The sequence below is a fragment of the Alligator mississippiensis genome, chromosome 10, assembly GCF_030867095.1.
Source record: "Alligator mississippiensis isolate rAllMis1 chromosome 10, rAllMis1, whole genome shotgun sequence".
NCBI classification, from domain to species: Eukaryota; Metazoa; Chordata; order Crocodylia; family Alligatoridae; genus Alligator; species Alligator mississippiensis.
In genome coordinates, this window is record NC_081833.1 from 46,641,386 (window position 1) to 46,659,936 (window position 18,551).

An 18,551-nucleotide genomic window follows, 5' to 3' on the forward strand; every position below is an offset into this window, starting at 1 on the left:
CCAGGGCACACACAGTAGGGGTACACTTGCTGCACAGTGGCACCATGGCAGTGGGGCAACCCCAGGGCATATACCTGGAGAAGCCTCCAGTGGGGTGGGTGGGGGTGCAGCCAGGCCCTTACCCCAGTTGTTTGGGAGCCCTGCACATCCAGAGCCCAGGTGCTGTGGGATGGAAGGCAGCACAGTAAAGCATGTGGCCTGCAGGGGCAGAGGTGGGGAGTGGGATCTGGAGCCATGGAAGCAGGTGTTGCCAGCAACCAGGGCTATCCCACCCTGGGAAGGGGACAGAAGAGGCAGAATGCCTGTGACCAGCACCCAACAAACCCCAGGGGAGCACATGGGGATGGGGGTTTTAGCTGGTGGGTGCCTAGGTCTGGGCTTGCCCAGCCTGATTTACTGTGGTCCCTGGGGACCAATACATGACCTACCCCTGAGTGCATGGCCCCGGTGAAGAGCATATTATTCCTTAATTGTTGCAAACTCTCACAAACGGTTTCTGTCTCTTGCCTCTGCATGGCCAACAGCTGGACACAGGGAACAGCCTACCAGCCTGTGGCAGAGCATTGTTTATGCCTGCCACTTTAAGGAACTGGAGCTGGCAGCTGCCAGGTGCCTGATTAGGGCAGCCATTTTGAATCAGGTGCTGCCCATATAAACAGGGCAGTTCTGCTGCTGGAGGTCAAGCAACAACATTGTCTGGCTGCAGAGCTCCTGGTGTCATCTGGAGGTAAGGGAGGAGCTGTAGGGGATGGTAAGAAGGCTCCTGGTCCTGGGTATGACCTAAAACTGCACCCTGCCAGGAGTGGGTGGCCTAGTGGGGCTCCTGGTGGGGCTCCCAGTGGCACAGGAGCCCCCAGGAAATGCCAGGCCAGTTACCACCCTGGTGAAAGGCGGGTTGGGGTGCCTTATCCCCTAGCCCCCACAACCAGGTGGGTTACCCCTTGCTTGGAGGGCCTGGAGGGTGGACCCTTGGAGAGAGAGAGGGTGTCTACTTAGGCCTGTCTGAACTTCCCCTGACTGGTCAATGCTAGGGCCAGGATTGGCAGGGTCAAAGGGCCAGGGACCCACCACGAGGAACACTCAAGAGCTGAGGGCCTGGGGTTCTGACTGGCTTGGAGGTGGGCCAGGGCTGGTGAGCTAAAGGTCCCTTGGGGGGAACCACACCCAGAAGGGGAAGCGGTTCAGAGAGCTATGCTGCCTAGTATGAAGGTGGATGAGACTGCCTGAGGAGAGGAATCCAGGTGGGGTTCAATTAGGAGGATTCTGGGACCCAGTGTGAGGGCTGGTGATGAGGATAACATCAAGATGCCATCTGCGAGGCTTGGGCTGTGGTGTAAGGGAGGAATGGAGCTGCAGATAGTGCCCCCTGGCATTGGGACAGGACTGCTTATTGACATCTATTAATTAATTCCAATAAGGCATGGTGGGCAAGAAGGTGGGCGGTTAGCCCAGAAACAGGTGGGTGGGCTGCAGGGAAAGCAGCCCTGAGTAGGCCCCCTGTTACACAGCCCTAGCAGGGATGTGGACTTTGGGTCACTGCCACCCAGCACTGGAACCATACGGATGTGTCTGCACCAGTGGCACACCCTGGATAGTACCATCTTGCTGTAGTGGCTGGTGGTGGTGACAGAGGAGCAGGAGGCACAGGAGCAGGCCTGGTGGGTAGAGGACATTGCCTGGGAGACCACCTGGGAGGAGACATGGAACCAGGTGCAGCAGCACCACTGGATGCAGATGGAGGCCCTGCAGTGAGAGTGCCTTGAGCTTCTCTGGCAGCAGGTGGCCCTCCAGATCTGGGTAGTGGAGGCCAAGGACACCTACTGCCAGAAATCCTCCTGGGCCTGGTGGTCACATCCATGCCCCTCCACTTCTCGGCCCCACAGCAGGCCCCTGCTTGGGCCTGGGAAAAGTCCCTCTGGTGCCTCCTGCCAGCTGGACACCCTGGTCTGGCCCCTGTCCTGGACCTGCTGCCACCTGCCTGGGCCCAACCATGCTGCTCTCCCCCACACCACGCACCTGACGACCTGGACATGCCTCACAGGGATGCTGGGGCTTCACTGGGGCAGCCAGAGAGGGAGTCACCCACCCTCAGGCAGTGTTGTCCCAGGTGGCCACAGCAAAAGGTTGCTGCCTGGTGGGGTTGCCATGGCCCCCAGACCTGCAGGGGAACAGCCCAAGACCGGGGTGCTGGGCACCTGTCCCTGGGCTCTGCCTCATAGGCCCCCACACCATGGTGTCCCACTTTGGGACCAGAAAACAGAGACATTGTAAATCATTTTGATGTTGTTAAGTGGGTTTTTTATTGTTGGTGGGGGGGCTGATGGAGCGGGACCTGTTTGTTGGGGAGGGGGCTATATTTGTCGAGGAGAGGGAAGGATGGGTGTGAGTGTTGTTAGGGAAATAAAGTTGTGGGGGGGTTTGTTGTTGTTGTTTTATTTCAACCATGTGTCTGTCCTGAGGGTGGTGCTGGACATAGACAGAAGAGGGGTGTGTGGTCAGTGGGGCAGGTAGGCTGGAGTGGGGAGTGCAGGAGGAGGGGATCAGCCAGGGCCTCCTGTAGCCATTGGTGGGTGTGTGGTTCTCCCTGCTGCCTTGGGGGGGGGGGGGAGCTTCAAGGACCAACAGTGGGGGAGGGGCCCTCCAGGGGCCACGATGGCCAATAGGAGCATGAGGCACTGGTCATCACCAGGGATCCTGGTTTTCTATGATAAAAAAATCCCCAATTGCCCAGTTAAAGAAGTAAAAAAAGTAACCCCAAATCCACATTTTTCCATGATCAAAATGAAACACCACTGTGTGTGTATTTGTGCGCATGTACAGATAAATGTGTGTGTATTAGGGCTGTTCAAAATTTCACCGGATCTTTCATTTTGAAGCTGTTTCAAGCTTGAAACAGAACAATTGAAATGAAACAAAAGCCTTTGAAACAGCTTTGAAACAAAACAAGGGCACTTGAAATGTTTCAAAGCATTTTGAGTTTCGAAGCCAGGTTTCCTTGGCTTCAGCGCTGGTCCCAGCCAGCAGCAACAGCCTGCTGTCGTCCAAGAGGAAAATTGGGGGTCTGCCCAAACCCCCAGGGGGACTGCAGGGGCTGTACCGGACTCTTCCCAGGGGTGCAGGCTCTTCATCTGCCTGCTGGATGATAGGAGGCTGGTTCTGCTGCCTGGGGCCAGTGGCAGCACAAGTCTTCCTGGTGCTGGGTGTGTTGTGCCCAGCACTGGTCCCAGGTGGCAGAAAAAGCCTTCTGTGATTGGGGGCCTGCACCCAGCATTAGGAATATTGGTGCTGCCGCTGGCCCCAGCTGGCAGCAGCAGCCTCCTGTCATCTGATAGGCAGATTGGGGGCCTGCCTGCACCCCCATGAGGGCTGTGGGGATCTGCTGGACTCCTCCTAGGGGTGCAGGCCCCTAATCTGCCTTCTAAATCAAAGGAGGCTACTCCTACTCCCCGGCTCCTGCTTGTCAACACCTTGAGGTGCAGTTTCCCAGAAACCTCTGCGCTCTTCATGAAACTTGGCAGACTTCATGCCCTCAGAAGGGGCTACCATCCCTGCAAGTTTCATCTGAATCAGGTAAGAAATGATAAAGTTATAGACAGTTTTGTGCTTCCCCCTTATAGCCCATGAGTGAAATGTCGAAACAATTTCAACAAAACAAATTGGAAAAGTGCTTTCAAAACAAAATGAAACTTAAAATGAAACACTGTTCTGTTGAAATGGAAGTTGAAGCAGAATGGTGCTGTTTCGCACAGCCCTAGTGAATATGTGTGTGTGTGTGTGTGTGTGTATGTGGTGCTTCATTGTAATCAGGGAAAAATGTGGATTTTTAGTTACTTTTTTTAACCCCAAAATTGGGTATTTATTTTATCAGAGAAGACCAGGATCCCTGGTCATCCCTGGCAGGGGCAGGGCTGGAGCAATGGGGTGCTGAGTGGTGTAGGCAGGTGTTGGACCACTCATAGTGGGGGAGGTCAGCTGGGCTAGAAGAGAGCTGTTGCATGCTGCCCCTGTGCTGGGCACATGGCTTCTGGGCAGGTAAGGCACTGGCCAGGGATCAGAGGGTGGGGCTGTGTTTCCAAGATGGCTGCCAAGTGCTGGCAGTGGGCTCTGGCTTCAACATGGCTGCCAAGTGCTGGCAGCCATGTGGCCAGAGGCAGGAGCTCTTCCCGGTTGCCACAGGGGCACATGGCAATGCTGAAAGGACTTGGCACTAGATTTAGTGCCAAGTCTCTGCACGTGTAGACACCTGCCAAAAATTGCTTACTTAGCTTAATCTGCAGTAAAATTGGTCACAACTAATTGCACTTTTAGATGCGCCCATTTTCTACAACCATTCTTCTATTTATCCAGCTACTGAGCGCCATCATCTACTGAAGGTTTCTGACACTTGTGCCTTTTCTTTGAATCTAAATATGTGTACATGGTTGTACCATGTGCCCTTGATACTGTTAAGATAATTTCAACTTTTGCAGATAAATTAATTGAAGCAGAAAAAAAATAATGCTGGATGCTTTATTCACTATGGACAGTGGATATGGCCTTTGGTCACTCAAGAACTTGTTGCAAGACAGTGAGGCCTAAAGTGTAAGTTGGTCCAAGGCAGCTTATTCTGTATTAAGTACAACCATCCTATTAGTCGCCCATGGAGCACTTTTTTGCATTGGGACTAACTGGCACTGAATACCGCTTAATATTGCTGTTATACTACTCCTAAGATACCTTTGTTATTCATTTTCACTCTCTTCTGTATGCTATGGTCGGTCATTCCCTTTGTGCTTTCTGTTTCCTTCTACCCCTGTATCACTCCTATTGCTGGTTGTAGCATCTTATTGAGCCTACACAGGCTTTCTCAGCTGCATTCTTCAAATAAATTTGTTAAAACTAACCAGTATGTACTACATCTCAATAACGATAACCCCTATGATTCTTTCTCAAAATTACATTGTGTATTTTTTGGCCTGTTTTATATCAGCTTCTTTTCTCTTAAGTGCTTTGTAGATGCTTCTCAAGCATGTCTCATTTTGAAGTGTCAGTCATTTTATTCTCTAAATGTAGAGACTAAATTTTAATTATTGTTGAAAATTATTGTTCAAAACATTGAAAAGGAGAATAGTGTGTGTGTGTGTGTGTGTGTGTGGTGGGGGCAGTGGAAGGATGAAATGAGTAAATTAGCAGCTCTCAAATGAATGGACACAGGTTTTTAAGTCTTCTCCTCCCCCATGAATAATTGAATCTCACATGTTACATACTGCATATGGGCTTTCACAGGTTGAGGGGTAATTACTGGAATAATAACCTAACGTTTAAGGTTCTAGCCTTGACAAATCCAAGTTCATTCCTCTGCTGTACTACAGACTACCTGCATGGCTTTAGGAAGGTTGTTTTGTCTTTGTAAATAAGAATATTAGTCCTTCTCTTCCTTGGAGGCATGCTAGGAGGATACATACTGGTATATTAACTGTGAGGAGCTTAGATATTATAATAATAGGGTAGGGATTGAAGACAAGCATGGCACTGCTCTCCTTTAACTTTACACAAATAATATGGGAATAAGAGTTTACCTTATTCATCTTATTAAAAAATATTTATGTATGCGTATCCTAGTTTTGACCATATCAGAATATAAGTGTTCTTCCTTTAAAAAAAACAACCTGTGCTTGTAAAACTTCCAGAGCAAATGAGTTCCTAAAAGCTTCTCACAGGTGGTAGGATTTTATTTGGATGCTCATATAAGCTGTACAGGTTCACTCATCATAGGTATCTTGGCTATAGTAATATACTGCAGCACAAACAAAATATAGAGAATAAAATCCCAGCCTCACTGAAATCAATGGAACTTCTGCCATTGCTTCTGTGAAACCAGGTACTCACTCTATGCACATGTAGATGAAACAGGGGTTTACTTCACCCTAAATTGAAGTGGTGGGTTTTTAAAAACACTGCTTCAATTTAGGATGAAGTAAACACCCATGTTGTGTACACCAGTGTTGTGTATACCCATTTCTTACCTGCCTCTCTGGCAGTGGGGAGGGGAGGATGAGCTGCTGGCAGGCAGAACGGTCCTTGGGGAGGGGGGAGGTGAGGGCTGGTGCTTCCCTCTATGGCAGTGGTGCCTCCCCCACTCCAGGTGGTACCCACCCACAGGCACCTGGCTTGGGCAGTCCTGGAGGGCACCGCAGCCATGGACAGAAGGACTGGGTCCCCACGCAGCTCTCAGGAAGACAGGCTCTGGAACAGGGATGGGAATGGGAGTGGAGAGATCAGGCTTGCTGCTTTTTTTTAAGTTTTTTTTTCAGTGGAGCCTGCCTTCCCGCACAGCCTCTGAGCTCCACGGAGCACGGTGCTTCGCTCCAAGGCTGTAGGGCAGCAAACTCAAACTCCTCTGAGGTGTTTTGGTTTGCTGTGCCCTAAAGTCATTTAAGGCACATTATGCTGTCAAATGTGCTACAGTGGCTAGAATTAATGCGCAATACACCACTGATGCATGCAAACACCAACTTCATTAAAGTGGCGCAAAAGCATTTAATCCACTTTAAAGTGTTGTGCACACTTGCCCCTTGTTTTGTCGACACATGCCCTATGTGACTCAAATTTCAGAATGAATGTTATTCTTAAAGCTAAGGTATTTGTTTCCTTCCGAAATAGCTTGGATTTCCCTCCCAAAAGATCAGGCTTAAGTATTTACACTTTTTAATTACATAATGATATTTTTCTTTTATGTTCTGTGAAAGAGATCAGTAAGTAGCAGAGACCTAGCAGGAGAAAACCATCATGTGGTTTTCGAGTCAATTTAATAAAATGAATTTAATCCCATCCTGTGAATAAGGAAGGATTAAGTTTTATCTGAAGTCTGCAATTTCTGAAACAAAGACTCCATAATTCCAAATGCTATCAGTGATGCAGATTGTTGTCCAGTTCAAACATCTGCCTGATAAAATTACCCAAAAGGATAAAAATGTGATTGTTTAAATACCTGGAAAAATATTAATTGTAGATAAAACATATAGGTAATACATAATCCCATAATTTTACCAAAAGTATTATGAAATAAATGGTCTAAGGTGTACTAGTTTGACTAATTCCAGGCAATTAGTCCTGTGAGAGATACTGATGTGATCTTAGAGATGATCCCCTGCTTGTGATCTGGAGTAAAGTTGTTCCTAGTTTTTCAAGTTAAAAAAAAAAAAATCCCCATGGAAAATTTTAAAACATTTCATTGGGGAAAAAATGTTTAATCATCATTCTTACCAACTCCACTCAGTTAAATTAATAAAAATAAAGAACTGTCCCAGTTTTAGCTTTGTCATGGTGAGTCACAGAAGCAGAGCTTGTCAAATGATGGAAAACAGATTCTTGAACCAATTTGCAGAAAAAGACTCAAATTTGATTCATTACTCATTGTGAAGTTCTATTATTATTTGCTGTGAATTTTTGTATGACTACTGCTATTCATCAAAATATTGTGAAACTTTAATAAAAAAATTGAAACAGAAGAGCGTTGTCCACATTATTCATTGTTATGTTCCATTTCTGTTTAAACAAAAGAGCTCAGCCATCCAATCAGAAAGCTAAACATATACCCAGTAATCAATCACACAGCATTACCAGTGAAGGTTGGAAATGAAGAGTTCAAAAATAATTCATCTGATGAATGCTTTTCATGCAAACTAGTCATCTAATACTTAGGAACAAAGCCTCTACAAAAATTAGGAGCTGTTCCTAAATGATTTGCAAAGCAAGAACGAGGAGAAGACAAAATAGTTTTACACTTTACAAACTAATCAAAGTATATATAGCATAAGCTTTTGTGAGCTAAAGCTCACTTCATCGGATGCTGCGAAAGGACATGCCCAAAGCAGTGTATAAGAAGGAGAGACAAATTAGAGTACAAAAGACAAGGGAGGGAAGAGAAAGTGGCAGGGGCAGTTTTGGGGGAGTCAAACAAAACATCAGTAAACCTGTAAGAACAAAGAAGTCAAAATAGCTAATCCAGGTAATGAGATAAGAATCCATAATCCCTGTTTAAACTATAATTAACACAATCCTGTCTGTGAATTATATCTTGTTCCACAAAATCCCATTCAAGTTGTGTTTTTTGTTTGGTTTTTTTAATTTGCTGTCTAAGAGTAGCTACCCTCAGATCAGTGATGAAGTATCTAGATGGTTAAAGTGTTCTGACACAGGCCTGTATGTCTTTCTGCAGCTGATGTCAGAGTGGCATTCATTAATTCTTTCATATAGGGATCTCCCTATCTGTCTGATGTAGACAGTAGAGAGGCACTGTAAGCAGGTGATGATGCATCTTCAGCAACCCCTTACAGTCAAGGATAATTGCCTTCTATGATTGTCTTATCCCTGTGTCTGAAGACAGCTGATTAGGCTTATCTGGGATCTACAAACTCTACTGCAGTTCAGATATGTTTCTGTGTAGGATGGGAGGCACTGGATTATTGATTTGGTCAATAACACTGTTTGGTCAACACACTGTTTCTGCCACTCCCACCTTTCTATCCTCTGTGGTTGTTGTGAGGTTTCAGAGTTCTGAAACAGACTCTTCCTCTTTTTGGGGTGGTCCTAGGTGATGGTCTCCCACAAGTTGACAACAACGTTACATTTTTTTTTTTAATTGGCCTTGAGGACATCCCTGAAGCACTTTCTCTATCCTCCTCTTGAGTGTACACCTTGGCTAAGCTGGAAGAATAAGACTTGCTTCAGGAGCCTGGAGTCAGACATCCAGATGACATGGCCAGCCCAACGAAGTTGATGTTGGATGATCATTGCCACAGTACTTGGGGTGGTTACTTTCAGGAGGATGCTAACATTGATGTGTCTCTTCCCACTGGATTTGGAGGATCTTCAACAGGCAGTGTGCATGGTACTTCTCCAGCAACATTTGATGTCTCATTATGTTGTTTATGTCTCAGCTCTGTACAGCAAGGTAGAGATCATGACTGCTTGATAAACCATAAGCTTGGTTTCAAATTTGATGTTGTGATCTTTGAACACTGATTTCTTCAGGTGTCCAAAGGCTGCACTTGCACATTTGATGTAATATTGGATTTCTTCATCAATGTCAGCCTTCTGCAAGAGATGTCTTCCAAGGTATGAAAAATACTCAACGTTCTCCAGAGTCTCACCATGGATCTGGATTACTAGAGGTGGGGACTGTTCATTAGGAGCTTGTTGGTTGAGGACTTTAGTCTTCTGACTGTTAAGCGTCACTCCCATTTTCACCCAGGCATAAAAAAAAAAAAAAAAAAAAAAAAAAATGTTGACTGTTGTCTGAAGGTCTGCTACCAAGGGAGCGCACACCACAGCATCATCAGTGTATTGGAGCTCAATGACTGAGGTTGAGGCAGTCTTGGCTTTGACTTGGGGTCAGCTGAGGTTAAACAGCTTACCCTCCATTCAGTACTTTAGCTCCACTCCATCTGAAAGCTTGTTGGTGGTCAGATGTAGCATCACAGCAAGGAATATTGAGAACTCATCAAGTGATGATGCAGTCTTGCTTAAATCTCATTTTAATCTCAAAGGGCTCTACAAAGATTCATTACTGAGAGCCACCACTCACATACCATCATGGAATTAGGGAGATAATGGTAACAAATGTTGGTGGCATTTGTACTTCAGAAGGATCCTCCACAATACTTCCCAGCTGACAGAGTTGAAAACTTTTGTGTGGTCAAAGATGGCCATATAAAGAGGCTTGTCTTCTTCCCAACATTTATCTTACAGCTGGTGAGCTGTGAAGAACATGTCAGTTGTGCTTCTTGATACCCTAAACCCACATGGAGATTCTGGGAGGAGCTCTTCAGCAAGTGGAAGTAGACAGTTCAGGAGGGGTCTCTCAATGATCTTTCCTGTGGTGGGCAGCAAGGCAATCCCTCTGTAGTTCCCAGTCAGATTTATCTCCTTTCTTGAAGATTGTCACAATCATAGTATCCCTGAAGTTGCTTTAGATTTCCTCATTATTCCATACCCTTAAGATGAGGGTATGGAGCTGTGATGTGAGCTCTTCCCCTCCCTATTTGAAGATTTTAGCAGGGATTCTATCCAGTCCAGATGCCTTGTTGTTCTTCATCTGCTTGATGGTTTTCCTGCCCTTGTAAAGCATTGGAGGGATTCTGAGATCATCTCTGGCTGAGTGTTGTGGGATGAAGTGGAGAACACTCTCATGAGAGTCTAGATTGAGAAGGTCTTCAAAATATTCCTTCCAATGGGCATTGATGGCTCCCCTTTCCTTGATCAGGTCTCCTACATCCATAGGTCTGAAGGGGGTTGGTCCCTGAGAGCTCAGACCATAGAAGTTTTAAAGAAACCATGAATATTGTGGATGTCAGCAAGATGTTGACTCTCCTTTGACTTGTCTTCCCACCATTTTTTCTTCATATTGTGGGTCTTCCTTTGGACCTCTGCCTTGGCTTCATAGAAGTAGGGTCGGAAGGGACCTTGTAGATCTTCAAGTCTGACCCCCTGCCTGGGCAGGAGGAAAACTGGGCTCAAATGACCCCAGCCAGGTAGGCATCAAGCCGCTTCTTAAAGACCCTCAGAGTAGAAGCCAGCACCACTTCCCTTGGAAGCTGGTTCCAGATCCTAGCCGCCCTAACTGTGAAGTATTGCCTTTGGATGTCTAATCTAAACCTACTATCCAACAACTTTTGGCATTTATTCCTTGTTATCCCGGGGGGTGCTGGGGGAAACAAGGTCTCCCCCAAACCCTTCTGGTCCCCCCTAGTGAGTTTATAGATAGTCACCAGGTCCCCCCTCAGCCTTCTCTTGTGAAGGCTAAACAGGTTCAGGTCCCGTAGCCTCTCATTGTAGGCTCTGCCCTGCTGTCCCCGGATCATGTGGGTGGTCCTCCTCTGGACCCTCTCAATGTTGTCCACATCCCTCTTGAAGTGGGATGCCTAGAACTGGACACAATACTCCAGCTGTGGCCTGACCAGGGTCGTGTAGAGGGGGAGGATCACCTCCTTGGCCCTACTTGAGAGGTACCTGTGGATTCACGATAAGGTCTGGTTAGCCCTGCCAACTGTGACCTCGCATTGTCGGCCCATGTTCATCTTGGAGTCAATAATGACTCCAGGATCCCTTTCTGCCTCTGTGCTCTCAAGAAGGGAGTTTCCCATCTTATAAGTGTGCTGATGGTTACTACTGCCAAGTGCAGCACCCTGCACTTGTCAGTATTGAAACGCATCCTGTTTTTGTTAGCCCACCCCTGCAACCTATCTAGGACTTGCTGCAGTCTTTCCCTCCCTACCAGTGTGCCCACCTCACCCCCAATTTTGGTATCATTAGCAAACTTGAACAGGTTGCTTTTCACCCCACCGTCCAAATCACTGATAAAGAAATTGAACAGTGCAGGTCCAAGGACTGAACCTTGGGGGACTCCACTGCCCACTTCCCCCCAGGTCAAATATGACACATCCACTACCACCCTCTGAGTACAACCCTTCAGCCAATTTGCAATCCATCTGACCGTGTAGGCATCATGCCACAATCGCCTAGTTTTTTAATGAGGATGGGGTGGTCAACAGTGTCAAAGGCCTTGCTGAAGTCCAGAAAGACTACATCCATGGCGACACCTGCATTTGTGATCTGATCATAAAAGGCAATCAGGTTGGTCTGACATGACCTGCTCCTAATGAAACTGTGCTGGTTGCCCTTCAGCATCATCCCCGATGCCGGCCCATCACAGATGTGCTCCTTGATGATCTTCTCAAAGAGTTTCCCCAGGATTGAGGTAAGACTGACGGGCCTATAGTTGCCCAGGTCCTCCCTCCTCCCTTTTTTAAAGATGGGGACCACATTGGCTATCTTCCAATCATCTGACACCTGGCCCGAGCACCATGAGCACTCATAAAGCCATGCCAAGGGCCCTGCAATAACCCCTGCTAGCTCCCTCAACACCCTGGGGTGGAGAGCATCTGGACCTGCTGATTTGAACATGTCCAGCCCCTCCAGAAACACTCTAACCTGGTTCTCCTCAACCTTAGGTCTGGAGGCATTCCCCTTGAGTCTGTCTTGAATCACATTGGGGGAGTTCCGGTCCCTGTACAAGAAAACAGAGGTGAAGAATTTGTTAAAGAGGTCTGTTTTCTCCTCTGGTGCAACCACCAGATTGCCCAGTGTATCTTGCAGGGGCCCCACGTTTCCCGGTGCCTTCTTCATCCTCCCTATATATTTGAAAAAGGACTTTTTATTATCTTTGATCCTGGACACTAGTCCTAGCTCTGTGTCCGCCTTAGCTTTCCTAACAGCCCCGCTACAGGCTCGAGCAGTGGAGGTATACTCCTCTTTCGAGAGAGCCCCACCGGGTGTACGCTGCCTTTTTGGCAACCAGGCATTCCCGGATGTCCTTGGTGAGCCAGGGGGGCTTTTGGGCACTCTTGCCCCCCTTGTTTCTTGTTGGGATCGTCACCCCTTAGGCCCTGAGTATTGTCTCCTTAAGGAACGACCACTCATCTTGGGCACTGAGTTCCCCTGCCCTCAAGAACCCCAGCGCCTCTCCCACCAATCCCCTCAACTCGTTGAAGTTGGCCCTCTTGAAGTCTAGGGCTACCGCCTTGCTGCAGGCCCTTGTCATCCTGCGTTGGATGATGAATTCCAGCAAGTGATGATCGATATCACCCAGGTGGTCAAGGACCTGGAGCCCCCTTACCAGATCATCGCCTGTGGCCAGGACCAGGTCCAACAGGGCATTTCCTCTGATGGGACTGTGCACTTCCTGGGTTAAGTGGCAGTCCTGTATCTCAGCCAGGAACCTCCTGGAACGGTCCAACCTGGCTGACTGCTCCTCCCAGCAAATGTCCGAGTAATTTAGATCACCCATGACAACTATATCCCTTGCCTTAAGTGCCTCTGCAAGCTGGCCCGAAAATTCCCAGTCCAGCTCCTCCCCTTGGTTGGGGGGGGGGGTCTGTAGTAGACCCCCACTGTTAAATCCCTCTCTCCATGACCCCCTTGTATCTTGACCCAGAGCACTTCAGCTTGCCCCTCCTCCAACCCCATTTTGCTGCCAGAGGATGTTTATTGCTCTTTGACATAGAGTGCCACACCCCCTCCCTTTCTTCCTTCTCTATCCTGCCTGTAGAGCCTATAGCCCCTAATGCTACCTGCCCAGTCGTGGGATGAATCCCACCATGTTTCTGTAAGCCCTACTATGTCTGGGTTTGAACTGGCTATTCTGAGGGTGAGTTCTTCCTGTTTGTTCCCCATATTACGAGCATTGGTATACAGGCATTTAAGGCCTTGCATAGCTGTGTGTGCCACCCCATGATTAGGAAGACTATCTGGACCCCTGTTTCTTACCTGGAGACTCCTTGCATGTGTCACCTGTCTTGCTCAGGTGGTGTCTCCATGTTTTCCTGTGGCCCCCTCCCCCAGCAAGGCTAGTTTAAAGCTCACTGTGTGAGATCAGCCTACCTGGAAGAGAAGACACGCTTGCCTTTAGGAGAGAGGTGAAGCCCATCCCACCCCAGCAAGTCGGTGATGGTTGGTGATGGTAAATCCATGTTCCATGCATTTAATCAAGAGAAGGATGCCATTGGAGATGACTTTTCTTACTCCTTCTTTTCCAGTGGTTCCATTCCAGAGGTTAGAGTCCCTTCAACTCTGGCACTGAAATCACCGAGAAGAATAAGTCTGTCTCCCTCTGGAATGTAAGAAAGGACTTGGTCAAGACTGGTGTAGAATTCCTCCTTAGTTTCATTGGCAGCATCAAGAGTCAGGGCATACATGCTGATGACAGTGGCATATTGGCTCCCTACCAGTTTAAGACAGAGCCATGAGATGCTAATTAATTCTCACTGAGTTGGTTTATGAGTTCATTCTTAATGGCAAAACTAACTCTGTGAAGTTGGCATTCTCCTTCCTGTTTACCCTTCCAGAAGATGATATGGCTGCCTCCATGTTCTTTGAGCTGCCCATATTGCTCACTGCTGCTACCTCAATGTTGTGTCACCTGAGTTCTTGGGCCATTATTGCAGTGTGGTGCTCTGGGCATTCACAATTAGGGTGGTCCACGAGGGTCCTGATGTTCCAGTCCTTGAAAATTATGGTGCATCTTCGCTGGTATTTTCAACCACAGTAAAGGTGATTCCATTTCCAGTCAGGAAATAATACAGAATCCTGTATTAGACAGGCTATGTTTAGGGCACCTTTTCTAGCTCCCTCCCCATGTGGGGTGAACAGGGCAGATCTTGAAGAGGGCTACTCAGTCACAGTTACAGCTGCTAAATCACACTCCTGTCTCATTCAAGTGCTAAACAACCTTATTGTAATTGCCACCTGCATGCCAGTTCATGACTAGGAACTTGCAGAGCTCGCAATCCTGCTCTTGTCACCATTAGCTGATTGCCAGACAGTTTGAAGAATGTGTTTGGAAAAGCTGTTTTCATGGAAGATGCCTGTGCATGCCATCTTTTATTGTGGATTGCACATCAGCTTCCACACAGCTCTTCAGAAAAGGACCTTAATCCAATGGCAAGGAGACCAAGAAAACTAGGGATCTCATTCAATTGCAGCCTTCATCTGCCCTTGCAGCCATTGAGATTCTGACATTTTCTTCCACTCGTTTTATCACTGAGGACTTGTAGACCCATGGCTGGGGGTTGGGCAGGAGTATAGTGGTGTACTCTCCATGTCACCACACTGTCAAAGGATATAGGTGGCTTTCCAGGAGGGAAATCATTGCCATCTGTTGTTGTCACCACATCCTGGTAGTACTGCCACTGCTTGGTTCATGACTGCTTATTTGTCAGTTACCCCTACTTATTTCACAGATAACCTAACCTGAAGGTCAATCCACTATCTGACAGCTGTGGACATGCTGGGTAGCAGTACAGCTCTGCCCCACTGGATGGCATATATGACACTGGTGGATTTGCAAGTGAGTGAACCTCAGATTTTGTAATAGGTGTTATTTGGTCCATTGATTATGTGGTCTGTATTGATGTTAGGGCACAGAAAGCATCTGGGTCCATTGCAAGACCTGTTGCCTTGGCAACACTGGGCACTAAGGAGTCTGTTGCTTGAGAGATGCTATTTGAGGTTGGAGGGGGCTGCCTGTAATGCAGGACAGGTTTCTCCTCTGTAACTACTTTGAGATAGTCATCCTTTTCCAGGAGGGGTTGAAAATCATCAATTATATGTCTAAGGCTGTTGTTCTCAACACTTTTGGACTTGAGACACACCTCTTTAGATATAAGGCATCCCTTCTGTGAATTGAGTGGCCCCCAATTTCAAAAACTAATTTTTAGATTTACTAATTTACTAACTTACAGTGCTTGTTTCCTTGCTGAAATACCTGGCAATGATGATGGAGGATCATCCAGGCAGGAACAAGGGTGAGCTTGTGCTTATCTGCTTATCTTCTAACACCTCACTTATCTTCTCACACTTCAAGATACCCTTCAAAAGATCTGGTAGCACCCTACTGAAATCACTGGCCTAAGCTGTTCAACCTGGGGGCTGTAGGTGATAACCAGAGGAACTGGGTTGTTCTTATCCCAGGGTTGGTACTGTAGCAGGTCATAGTGGGGTCCAAGTCTAGTTATGTTATTTTAAGTGGCTACAGTTCGGGGTTGTAATATAATTATAGGAATCCCTGCTCCACATTCTTATGGTGTGTATCCCAAAGATCTTGTGCAGATGTGCCCTGTGGTTTGCAGCTATGGTAGAACTAACATTCAGCCCTAGTAAAATGGAGACAACTAAAAACTAAAGATTGAAATGCTAGAAAACAAAATCAAAATATGTGTTGGAAAAACATGCTGAAGCTATAAAATGCTGCATCTCAGTACACAGATATGCCTCACTAGCATGTGAGGACCACCATCAGGAGGCATTCCAATGAGCACAGTACTCTGGCAACAACCAAACAGCATTCCTGTGGCTGTATTTAAATTCTCATTTCAGTGCCAAAAAGAAAAACAAATAAACTGCCAATAGAGAGCCACTCAGGGTACTTGATGTACCCACCCAACCCATGACACTCATAATCTCTCAATTATAAAGAGAATACCATTTAAGGTGTTCAAGATATAGTATTTTAACTTTAGATACTATTTCTAGTTTTGCAAAAAGCCAGCAGTATGTGGTTCAAGATTCTGTTTACTGTGGTTTCATGTATTTATGAATGGGGAAGGTGGAAAGAAATAAGTTAGTAACATTTGCAGGTGACATAAAGCTATTTAGATTCATCCGGACACGGAAGCACTAGTAGTAACTCCATATAGACCTCAGCAAGATACAAGAAGGAACATTATGGGCATCTTTTATATGTGGTCCAAGGGGGTGGAGGTGCTTTAATTGGAGCAGCTCTCACCGCTCTAACTAAAGCACCTACAGTGGCTCATGTATTCAGCATTCCATGCTTCAAAATGGTGGTGGGGACACTTTAACAACAAGCAATGGTCTCAAGTTGCTGTGAGGGAAGTTTGGGTTAGATATTGGGAAGAATTTTCTCACTAGGAGGGACTAAAGCACTGGAACAGGTCACCCAGAGAAATGGTGGAATCTTCATCCTCGGAGGTTTTCAAGACCTGGTTAGACAGAGCCTTGGCTGGGATGATCTAGTTGGGGTGGGTTCTGCTTTGAGCAGGGGGTTGGACTAGATAATCTACTAAGGTCCCTTCCAACTCTAATTTTCTATGATTCCATGGATTTCCCTTGGTTTTTCTCTTACCTTCTCTCCTGTAACATCAGAAAACTTATTTTGGAAAGACAGAGAAAGAACAGTTGTCATAAAACCCTGCAAAACCTTCAGAAAGATTTAAAATAAACTTGTTTCATAATGATTTGCGTGAGGAAGTCACAGAAAGGAGCCACTCCCTCTGTGATATGACCTGAGGCAAAGGGAAGCCTTTATTACTTTAACTGACTTCTTCCAGGGCTATTTCACGTATATAATATGTGAAATCACCCCTGCCACCATTTTGAAGTGCAGGGACTGTGAATACACATGATAACAAGGCTGCTAATTAGCATCCTCCAGCTGACTTGATTAACTGAGTTTGCTCTGATGTGTTCTAATTAGAAAGTGTTGGAGCAGGCATTGGGGCAGGTGCCCCATGATGGCAAGTAAAATTCCATGTCAATAAATGTAGAGTAATGCACATTAGAAAAAAAAATAAGCTACTGTTATCTCCTACATAAAGTTCAAAAACTTCCCTGTCCCTGATAATACAAAAATGAAGGGAACAGTCAATGATACTGGAAGGCAGACAATTCACACCCTAGAAAATGTCACAAGTAAATTCCATGTGACAACTAAATAAGCAGTGGAAACCACGGGAAACCAGACACCCAAGACCTTAATAAGATTCTAAGAGGAACTGGACAATGGCGATCAGGAGTACCCAGCATTGTTAGTGATAACAAATTTTTGGAGAAGGGATATTGCATCTCAGGACTCAGGTCTTAAGTCAGTCTTGATATTCCACATATGCCTCCTTTGAGGTTCTTAACCTTTCTTCTTAAAGGTTAGAAGAATTGTGTATAAATGCAGGATTGTGCAAGAAGGTATTTTGTGCACAATACAGTCTGGCAATTCCTATACTAAATATGCCTACAGTAAAGTGATATTTTGTGTTTAGGATTCTGTTAATACATAAAGATGATATAACTGTGTTCTTTTAAGTTATTAAGGGCTGATTAGAGACCTCAATGCCATTTATTACCTGCAAACAGCCCCAATGATTTCAAAGCCAATAGGACTCTATGTAGGCCCAACTGTCTGCTTTTGTGCAATAAATTACAGGATCAGGGCCAAAATCTGTTCCTGGCTCTTGCAGAACTTGCATTCACTGTAAAATTGTCTAGGGAAGAACTGCTGTGGTTTAGAGGCCATCCGCTAAACTTCAGAGCATTGACAGCGTAAACCCTCAGATTTAAGATGGTCAGCTTTGTTTTAACTAAATTACAGGAAGACAATATATTTGACTGTATATATTTGTCAGGATGTGTTGCTTTGTTTCCCTAGCATGCTACCCCCTCAAGCATGTTGCAGGGGTGGGAAAAAAAGTTTATTGGAAATTATTATATTTGAAAAGGCCTTAGCTATTCCCCAGAAAGAGGAAAAGCGAACACAAGGTCAATTTACAATCTGACCTGAAAACACAAAGTTGATAATCGGCCGTCATTGCTTATTGTATCTATGTGGTGATTTGTTGAAATGCTCAATAAATCAGCTATTAGGTGAAAAAGTGCTTACATGCATTTTTCCCTTAAAAAAAAATTAAACAACAAAATAAAAGATTGATTGACAAGACATCAATAAAGCTTTGAGCATACACTGCTGACCTTTTTTTCTTTGCACTGCAATCTGTGTTTATTAGAATTCAGCTCCTATAAATAAGTTTCTGTGGATGAAAAAGTAAGTGGCTTCTTGTGGACTTTTGCCCAATAAACTTCTGTGAAAATTCTAACTATTTAATACATGGCTTTCAATTTAATTCATTCTGTCTTCCGTTCTTAAAAATAAGATATAACTTGGAATGAAATAGATTTAGCTGGTGGATTTTTTTTAAGGCTGCGTTTTTAAAACTCACCTT

The 18,551-nt window shown here is 45.9% G+C and overlaps 1 long non-coding RNA gene across 4 annotated transcripts in view; it reads left to right on the forward strand.

The window, feature by feature from the left end:
• The first annotated feature begins 663 nt into the window (after nucleotides 1-663).
• LOC109285679 (uncharacterized) overlaps nucleotides 664-18,551 on the forward strand; it is a 69,526-nt gene continuing 51,638 nt past the window's right edge. For 3 of the 4 annotated variants that reach the window (XR_002093493.2, XR_009455253.1, XR_009455252.1), the window contains exon 1: nucleotides 681-727. This is a non-coding gene — a long non-coding RNA (uncharacterized LOC109285679). Of the gene's footprint in view, nucleotides 728-18,551 lie in introns of all 4 variants that reach the window. The other variant, XR_002093492.2, reaches the window with a different exon arrangement.